The sequence below is a fragment of the Petaurus breviceps genome, unplaced genomic scaffold, assembly GCF_028583685.1.
Source record: "Petaurus breviceps papuanus isolate PSGF00001 unplaced genomic scaffold, PetGlider_PUasm1.0 220, whole genome shotgun sequence".
NCBI lineage: Eukaryota > Metazoa > Chordata > Mammalia > Diprotodontia > Petauridae > Petaurus > Petaurus breviceps.
This window is the reverse complement of record NW_027185876.1, coordinates 7770464-7780920: the sequence shown is the minus strand read 5'-3', so window position 1 is coordinate 7780920 and position 10457 is coordinate 7770464. Positions and strand designations below refer to the sequence as shown.

The window sequence follows — 10457 nt, the reverse complement described above, 5'->3', positions numbered from 1 at the left end:
ATAATTACTCCATTCTCCATAAATCTGACAGATAAAGTGTTCCTTACTTCCCTAATTTCTTTCTTTTTTTTCGGAGGGCAATTGGGGTTAATTGACTTGCCCAAGATCAAACGGCTTGTAAGTGTTAAGTGTCTGAGGCCGGATTTGAACTCAGGTCCTCCTGACTCCAGGGCTGGTGTTCTATTCACTGCATCACCTAACTGCCCCCCCCCAATTTCTTTATAGTTTTAGCCTTTATGTCTAAATTCTGTGCCTATTTGGATTTTATTTTGGTATACAATGTCAGATGTTGGTCTATGACCAGTTTCTACTGTACTGTTTTCCAAAAATGTTTCTTTTTTTTTTTTATAATACTAATAGCTTCAAGCCGAATCTGCACATATTTAAGGACAAACAGAGTGCTATGTACTATGGGTGATACAAACATGTGTAATACAAGAATGGAGTTTTATTTTTTTTATCACATTCTGGGACATAACCCATTGAAAAAATTGAAATGGAAGGACTAGAGAAAGGGTCTTTTCTCTCCACTTTTCATCTATATGAAAATATCACAACACAGGCACTTTTATCAAAGTCATTTCCACCTTCTTTCCTTTGTGGAAAATTCCTTTCTTCTTGGGGGAAACTAAGTGCCACTTGGAGTCAGGATGACCTTGAATTCAAATTCTGCCTCAGATTCTTACTAGCTGTGTAACCCTGAGCAGGTCTCACTGGAGTTATCACATCCAAGGAAGCTGGTTCTCTTATTGTGTCATTGTGCTGCCATTCAGGAAAGGAGCCATGGGTGGGCAGCAGGGACCTATGGACCCCGTGGAGGAGGCTGCAGTTGCTGCCACTGTGTGATCTTTGGTCCTCGAGGAATGAGCCATGCTGTTCTTTTCTGCTGTAGCATTTGTTGTTCTTTGTGAGCAGCAAATATGATGATGAGATCAAAGGTCTAGAACTGGAAGAGAATTTAGTGGCCATATAGTACAAAAACATTGCTATTATAGAAAAGAAAACAGAACCAGAGAGATTATGGTCCTCATAGATCACGTATGTAGTAAGTATGTGTGTATATTATTTGCTCATTGAAGTGTTCTCCTTATATTTTCCAATGGCCCCAGACTCATATACCTTTTTCACTCTCTATTGCTTATCTTGATTTCTCATGGCCATATAAATAAGTCCCCTGCTCCTTAGGAAAGAACAGAATCTAGTTTTGTCATTTTATACCAATGCAGTCTTGGTCAAATGAATTCTACTTTCTCAATTTCATCTCTTCCTCAGAGTCAGATAAAATGACCAACCCCAAGGTCTTCCTTAATTCTAAGTCTATGTTCCTTCTCTTTTTCCAAAAGATTAACATTTTCCTTAAGTTTGACTTGCAGAGTTGGTTTGGTGCAGTGGAAGGGTTACTGATTTTTGCTTTCTATACATTTGCTTGAATGTTTCCTTTCTATTAGATTGTAAGCTTCTTCAAGGCAGGCACTATCTTTTACCCTTTTTTATCCCCATCATCTAGCACCATATCTGACATACAGTAGGTGACTAATACATGTTTATTGATTTGAAACTGAATTTAATTGTTTCTAGAGTCAGAGAACCAGATTTCAAATTATCCCTCATACTTAGGCATATCACAATCTCCTTGGGCTTTAGTTTCTTTGCAAAATAAAGATGATGGGATATATGACTTCTGAAATTCATTCCAGGTATAAATCTATGATTGTGTGATAAAGAGATGGATGGAAAAGGAAAGGCAAACTAGACATTCAAGTAAACATGTTAAAGTAATTGGTTATTGATAAGCCTCTTGAAAATTTGAAACAAATAAAATAGAGAAAGAATAACTCAAAAATGTTTTAGGGAAAAATGGTTAGCAATTTGATAGGAAATGTAATTAGACCTATACCATATCATATACATCATTGAATTCCTAATGTGTGATAGAATTAATCTTTAACATTCTCTCTCTGTGTATACACACATGCACATGTATGCATATATATTCACACATACACATATGTGTAAACATATCTAGATATGTGTATATATATAAACACTCTATCTACATACCCATATCTATGTATCTGTATCTATGTCTATCTATGTCAGATGGTTTGGTAAAATAGAGTGAAGTACTTGGGAGCTTTCAACTACATGATGTAATCTGACATATTGGTTAAATTGCTTGACCTGGAGGCAAGAAAATATGAGTTTCAATAATACATGCATCAGATACGTATTAGCAGCCTATTCTTGGGGAAAGCTACCACATTGCTCTCAGACTAACTTTCCTTATCTGTAAAAGTGGGATAAGGAAAGCTCAGACCTCACAGCGTTGTCATGAAGATTAAATGAAATAATGTGTGTAAAGGGATTAGCAAACATGAAAATGTGGTCTAAATGTTAGCTCTGAGTAGCTGTGATAATTGGGGCTAGAGCTTTACCTTTTTGAGTATGTTAATGATGAACAGATGAACTTTGGGCAAGTCACTGATCTTCCCCAAGTCTCAGTTTCTTCATCTGTTAAATGAGGCAGTTGCACTATTTGGCATTTGACATATGATCCTTTGATCCTAGGTACTGGGACAATAGTCTTGGTATCAGTTACCACACTTTTCTACATGGGTTACTTTGTAGTTAGGTAGGATTTAGGCATTTTTATTTTATCAGACAGAGTAAGCTGTCTGCATACATGCCAGTTGACTGCCATTTACTTCACCCTTATCTGGGTGATCAGAAAAAAATAGATGTTTATCCATGTGTTTGGTGAGAAAGGAAAGAAGCAGTTATTTTAGCAAGGCTAGCAAGTAGGCCTTTGATTACAGTGCCCAAAAGTGTTGGGAGACCTAATCTGCTAGGTTCTAGGATGGCAAATTTAACATTAAAGGGGAAGAGTAGTGACATGTAATCAAAAAAGGAATTAAAAGTATGATGCAATTTTACAAATATCTCAGAAAACAAATGATAAGAAGGATCATAGAAAGGAATGAGCAACCTGAGGCAAAGAAAATGAATAAGGTCAATCCAGATAATGAAAAGTCCTGCACAGGTAAATATGCACTTTATTCTAAAGGCCATGAAAGATTTATTTTTTTGAGTGAAGGGATGATATATAGAAGGTGAATTTTTTGCAAATATTTATCTATCTGTCTGTAATTTAAAAGATAAATTGAAGTAAAAATGAGGTGAAAGGACCATGGAAGAGTCAATTACAATAATCTGGACAGTATATGGTATACTCATTGTTACTATGAGAGAGTAAGAGAAATGTTAAGTGGCATTGAGATTTTGGTGAATTGACTCATCAATTCATCAGTTGAATTCATCAGTTCTTGTACTACTTAAGAATGAGAAATCTAGACAGGGAATGAGACTTAGAGGCCATGGAGCCAACCTCCTTATTTTCATATGGGAAAATCAAGGCTGGCAAGGTAACAGAATTTCCCAAAGTTGAGTCAGAAGTAATACTAAAAAATAGCATTTATATAACACTCTAATATTTACAAAGCCCTTTTTAAATATTTATATAACCCCTTACAATTTGCAAAGTAGTTTAAAATGTTATTTCATTTTATTCTCAAAACAATGCAGACCAATGAATTGGGTATGAAATTAAAATATAGAAAATAGCAAATTAAAATTTTCAATTAAACACCAAATTGGAAATCTTAAAAGTTAAAGATGAGATTAATAAATTGAGTGTAAGAAAAATTATTCAATGAATAAAAATAGGTTTTATGGGAAAAACCAATAAATTAGATAAACTATTGGTTAATATTATTTAGAAAAGAGAGAAGAAAGCTAAATCACTAGTAATAAAAATGAAAAAAAGGTGAATATATAACTAATGAAGGTGAAATCAAATAAATTATAAGGAATTATTTTGCCTAACTTCATGTCAATAAATTCAACAATTTAAGTGAAATGTAATAATACTTATAAAAATATAAAATCCCTAGATTAACAGGAGAGGAAATATAATATCTAAATAAAACTATTTTAGAAAAAAAGAAATTTAACAAGCCATAAATAAGCTTCCTAAGAAAAAAAGCATGGGGGGTAAAGAGTAGCATGGAAGTTGCCTGAGTTCTTCCCAGTTTTACTCAAAAACAATGGTAACTCAAGCATCTAAATAGATTCCAGAGTGACAGAACCCCCACAAAGACAGAGGGAAGCCATTTTTTAGCTTGAGATAATTTAGAAGGATTTCTGGAAAGGTCTGTTTCACTTGGGTAAAAGGGGACTGCAGGCTAGCACAGATGGTGTCTGGGCAAGCCAGCAGGGGACCCTTATCTGCAAAACATATCAGCAACTTAGGACTCTTAGTCCTAGCTTAGCAGGCCAGGAGTGAGGCCTTCAGCCCCAGAACAGAAGAGAAATTGTAAGACCAGAGCCCTGTCAGAAAAGGCATGATTAGACTTTGCCACCCCCAGCACAATGAGCAAGCTGCTAGCACCAGCCCCATGGCCCCTAACAGAAGAAGTTTGGGATAGTGTTCCCTGTGCTGTAGTAACAGAGCTCAAATTTAAAAGAAAAATAGACTGAAAATGAGTAAGATACAAAAAAAAAAAAAAAACAACCCTGTACCACAGAAAACAACTATGGCAACAAGGAAGATCAAAACACAAACTCAGGAAAGAACAGCATCAAAATGCCTAAAAATATCTCTTTCAAGAGCTCAGAAAGGATCTCAAAATTCAATTAAGAGAGGTAGAAGAAACATTGGGAAAAGAAATGAGATTTGTGCAAAATTTTGAGTCAACAGCTTGGAAAAGGAAGAACCAAAATTGAGTGAAGAAAACAACTCCTTCAAAAAAGTTGAATTGACCAAATTGGAAAAAAAAAATTTTCACTGAAAAATTAAAACATCTCCTTCAAAAGTAGAATTGAACATATGGAAAAGGAGATATAAAAGTCAAAGGAAGCAAATAAGTCCTTAAATATTAGAATTGGGCAAATGGAAGCTAATGATTCTATGACTCTAATGTGATGAAAGAGAATCAGTTAAACAAATTCAAAATGTTAAAAAAATATGAAGAAAATGTAAAATATCTCAATGGAAAAACAACAGACCCAGAAAATAGACTCAGGAGCGATAATTTAAGAATTATTGAACTAGCTGGAGGCCATGATTAAAAAATAGCTTGGACAGACTCTCTCAAGAAATTATCATGGAAAATTGCCTTGATATCCCAGGGCCAGAGTAAAATAGTCATTGAAAGAATCAAGTAGTTATCTCCTGAAAGACATCCCAAAATGAGAATTCAAGGAATATTGCAGCCAAATTTCAGAATTATCAGGTCAGGAAGAAAATACAAAAGAAAGAATGATCTAATTAAAAGAGATAATTTGTTGGAAGATGGCTGTAACCGCGAGCAGGTGGCTGCTGGCACAGCTGGGCCAGGTCCGTGCCCTGGCGAGGCGGGGCTCTCCAGCAGCGCCCACAGCGAGGAGGGCTTGGGCCGAATGTGGAGGACGCTGACCTACTTCGTGGCGCTCCCCGGATAGCGGTCAGCATGCTGAACGCCTACCTGAAGTCGCGGGAGCATCACGAGCGGCCCGAATTCGTCCCCTACCCCCATCTCCGCATCCGGACCAAGCCCTTCCCATGGGGAAACGGAAACCATACTCAATTTCATAACCATCACGTCAATCCTCTCCCAACCAGGTGTGAGGATGAGTAAAGAAAACTGGGACCAGGCTAATCAGGCACTGGGGACCACAGGAGCAGCTGGACCATCATTTTCTATGTGGAACAGAAAATTACAGGGGACCTTAGGTTCACTTGCATCACATGCGACAAATGTGCTGACCTTTTATCATTTTGCTTGTGATTGGGATGGCTTAAATAAATAATTCTAATCCCCCCCAAAAAAAGATAAGGAAGGAAATTACATCTTGCTAAAGGTACCATGGACAATGAAGTAATATCAATACTAAACAGATACGAACCAAGTGTTACAGCATCTTAAGTCTTAGAGGAGAAGTTAAGTGAATTACAGGAAGAAACAGATAGCAAAAGCCTACAAGCAGGAGACCTCAACCTCCCCCTCTAAGAACTGGATAACAAAACACAAAATAAACAAAAAAGTTAAGGAGATGAATGTAATTTTAGAAAAGGTAGACATGATAGACCTCTTGAGAAAATTGAATAGGGATAGAAAGGAATATGCCTTTTTCTCAGTAATATGTGACATCCACATAAAAACTAACCATGTATTAGGGAATAAAAACCTCACAATGCAATGCAGAAAGGCAGAAATATTAAATTTGTCCTTTTTGGATCATGATGCAATAAAATTATGTGAAATAAAGGGCCATGGTAAGGTAGACTAAAAACTAACTGGAAACTAATAAATCTTCACCTAAATAATGAGTAGGGGGTCAAACAACAAACCATAGAAACAATCAATACATTCATGAAAGAGAATAACAATAATGAGACAAGAAACCAAAACTTATGGCATGCAGTAGAAACAGTTGATAGGGGAAATTTTATATATCTAAAAGTTTACATGAATAAAATAAAGAGGAGATCAACGAATTGGGCATGCAACTAAAAAAGCCAGAAAAAGAACGAATTAAAACCCCCAAATTAAATACCAAATTAGAAATTCTGAAAAATTAAAGGAGATATGAATAAAGTTGAAATTACAAAAACTATTGAACAAATAAATAAAACTAAGAGTTGATTTTAAGGGAAAAAGTAGTTAAATTTTGGTTAATTTGATTTAAAAAATAAAGAAGCAAACCAAATTACCAGTTTCAAAAATGAAAAGTTTGAATTCCCCACCAATAACGAGTAAAGTCTAGTAATAATTAGGATCTCTATTTCCCAACTGCATGCAAACAAATCTGCCAATTTAAGTGAAATGCATATTTACAAATATTTACAAAAATACAAATGACCAAATTTACAGAAGAGCAAATAAATTACTTAACCCCATTTTAGAAAAGAGAAATTGAATAAGCCACCCATGAGCTCCCAAAGAAAAAAATCTCCAGGGCCAGATGGATTTAGAAGTGAATTCTACCAAATATTTAAAGAACAATTAATTCCAATACTATATAAGCTATTTGGAAAAATAGATGAAGGAGTTCTACCAAATCCCTTTTATGACACAAATATGGTGCTGGGCAGAGCCAAAACAGAGAAAGAAAATTATAGATCAATTTCCCTAATGAAGATTGATGCAAAAATTTTAAATCAAATATTAGCCAAGATATTACAACAATTTATCATGAAACTACCACATTATGCCCAGGTGGGTTTTATACCAGGAATTCAAGTTTGGTTTAATATTAGAAAAACTATCAATAAAACTGAACATACCAATAACAAAACTAACAAATCATATGATTATCTGAATAGATGCAGAAAATGCTTTTCACACAATATAGCATCAATTCCTATTAAAAACACCAGGGAGCATAGGAATAAACGGAGTCTTCCTTAAAATTGTAAGTAGTATCTGTTTAAAAGCATCTTAGCAAGCATTATATGTTATGAAGATAAGCTAGAAACATTCCTGATAAGATCAGGGCTGAAAAAAGGATGCCCATTATCATCACTGTTATTCAATATTATTCAAATGTAGTTCTAGCAATAAGAGAAGAAAAGAAATTGAAGGAATTAGAACATGCAATAATGAATCAAAACTATCACTCTTTGTAGATGATATGATGGCATATTTAGAAAAACCTAGAGAATCAACTAAAAAAAACTGTTTGAAACAATTAACAACTTTAACAAAGTTGCAGGATATAAAATAAACCCACACAATCATCAGCTTTTCTATATATTACTAACAAAGCTCAGCAACAAGAGATAGAAATAGAAATATTTTTTGGAGTCTACCTGCCAAGACAAACACATGAATTATATCAACAAAATTACAAAAACTTTTTTCACACAAATAAAGTCAGATCTAAATAATTAGAAAATATCAATTTCTCATATATAATCCCAGCTAATATAATAAAATGACAATTCTGCCTGAACCAATTTACTTCTTCAGTGCCATACCAATTAAACTACAAAAACTTATTTTGTAGAGCTAGAAAAAAATAATAAGAAAAATTAATCTGGATTAATAAAAGGTCAAGTATGTCAAGAGAATTAATGAAAATATCCAAAGGAAGGTGACCTAGCTGTACCATATCTAAAATCATATTATAAAGTAGCAATCATAAAAACTATTTGGTATTGTCTAATAAATAGAGTGGTGGATCAGTGGAATAGATTTGGTATGTAAGACACAGTTGCCAATGGCTATAATAATCTACTCAGTGATAAACCCAAAGATCCCAGGTTCTTGGATAAGAAATTACTATTTGGAAAAACCTTCTGGAAGAACTGGAAAATAGTATTGTAAAAACTATTCATAAAACAATATCTCATACTGTGTCTCATAAGGTCAAACTGGGTATATGATGTAGATATAAGGGGTTATACCATAAATAGATCATGAATGCAAGGAATAATTTGCCAGACAGATATATGGACAAAGGGAGAATTTATAACCAGACAACAGATAGTGTACATTATGGAATACAGAATGGATATTTTTGATTACTTTAAATTAAAAAGGTTTTCCTCCAAAAAAATGCAATAAAAATAAGAAAAGCAGGAATCTGGGAAATAATTTTTACAGTCAGTGTTTCTGATAGAGGCCTAGTTCCTTAAATGTATTCAGTACTGATTAGGATTTATAAGAATACAAGTCATTCTACAATTGATAAATGGAGAATAAATAAATAAATAGGGATAAAATTGATAAATTCACTTTCTTCATTTATTTTCTTGTGGTTTACCTCTTTCAGTCTGATTCTTCTTTCACAACATGACTAATGTCAAAACATATTTAACATGATTCCACTTATATAACCTACATCAGATTGCTTGCTGTCCTGGAGGTGGGGCAGGGAAGGGAGGAAGGGAGAAAAATTTGGAACTCAAAATTTTACAAAAATTAATGCAAAAAACTCTCATAACATGTAATTGGGAATATACTATTAAGGAAATAAAAGGAAAAGAAAACTCAGAAACAACCACACTGATATATGATTATCTGGAATAATCTTTGACAACTCAGGGCAACATCAGTTTAAGATAAGGCAGGAGATACAGTTTGGTGGAGGTATTCTTCCATAGAAATGAGTAATTCCGTATACAATCTTAAATATGTGCATCTTAAGCAATTTGTTTTTAAAGCAAGTTTCTGCTTATTGGGGCTTCTCCCAGTCTCTGTTTTAATTCAGTACAGTTCACTTATGATTACTCTATGCAATTAAAAAAAACAATCTCTTACTAAATCCCATAAGGTGTAGATTAAATGGAAATCTTTGAAAACAATTTTCAAAAATCTAAAAGAAAACCCATCAGGACCACATGCATTTACAAGTTAATTTTAGCAAACATTTAAAGATCAACTAATTACAAAGTTAAATGAATTATTTGGATTAATAGGTAAAGTAATGACTTTAAGTAAAAGGAATTTGGTAGGATTCCGTCTTTACTTATTAATCCAAACAATTCATATATATACATATATGAATATATATCTATATATATGCATGTATATGTATAAATTTCTATATTAGTAGATGCAGAAAAAAACTTTTGAGAAAATACAATACTCATTCCTATTAAAAACATGTCAAAACATAGGTATAAAGATATTTTTCCTTAAAATGATGAGAAGCATCTGTCTAAAACCACCAGCAAGCATTACTTGCAAAGGAGATTAGTTAGAAGCCTTCCCAGTAAGACCAGGAGTCAAACAAGGATGCTCATTGTCACAAAAATTATTCACTATGGTATTAGAAAAGTTAGCATTAGCAATATGAAAAAAATAGAAATTGAAAAAAATACAATGGCCAATGAAGTAATAAAACTACCTCTGTTTTGTACATAATATGATGATATACTTGGAAAATCCTAGAGATTCACTAAAAGTGTTAGTGGAAACAATAATTTTAGCAAAGTAGCAGAATATAACATAAACCCAAGTAAATCCTCTGCATTCCTATGTACCAGCCACAAAACCCTGCAAGAGAGTTGTCGATAGTTTGAAATACCTATCAAATACCAAATCCAGAAACTACATAAACATAATTAGGAAACACTTTTGATACAGATAAAGACAGATTTAAATCATTGGAAAAATTTTAATTGTTCATGGGTATGCAAAGTCAATAAGATAAAGATGACAATTTTACCTAATCTATTTATTCTATGCTATCCCAATGAAATCCCCCAAATTATTTTCCTGATCTGGAAAAATAATAACAAAATTCATTTGGGAAAAAAAGGGTCATAATATTAAAGTAATTAATGAAAAACAGTAAGGGAAGGAGGTTTAGCAATAACAAATTTTAAACTATAAATAATAATTATTAAAACTAGCTGTACTGTCTAAAAAAAGAAAGGTAGATTAATGTAACAGAGCAGACTTATATAGGAG

At 33.5% G+C, this 10457-nt stretch overlaps 1 pseudogene; it reads left to right on the top strand.

Annotated features, from left to right (window-relative positions):
* Nucleotides 1-5350: 5350 nt before the first annotated feature.
* LOC138166104 (cytochrome c oxidase subunit 6A1, mitochondrial pseudogene) lies at nt 5351-5876 on the top strand (annotated as a pseudogene).
* Nucleotides 5877-10457: the final 4581 nt, after the last annotated feature.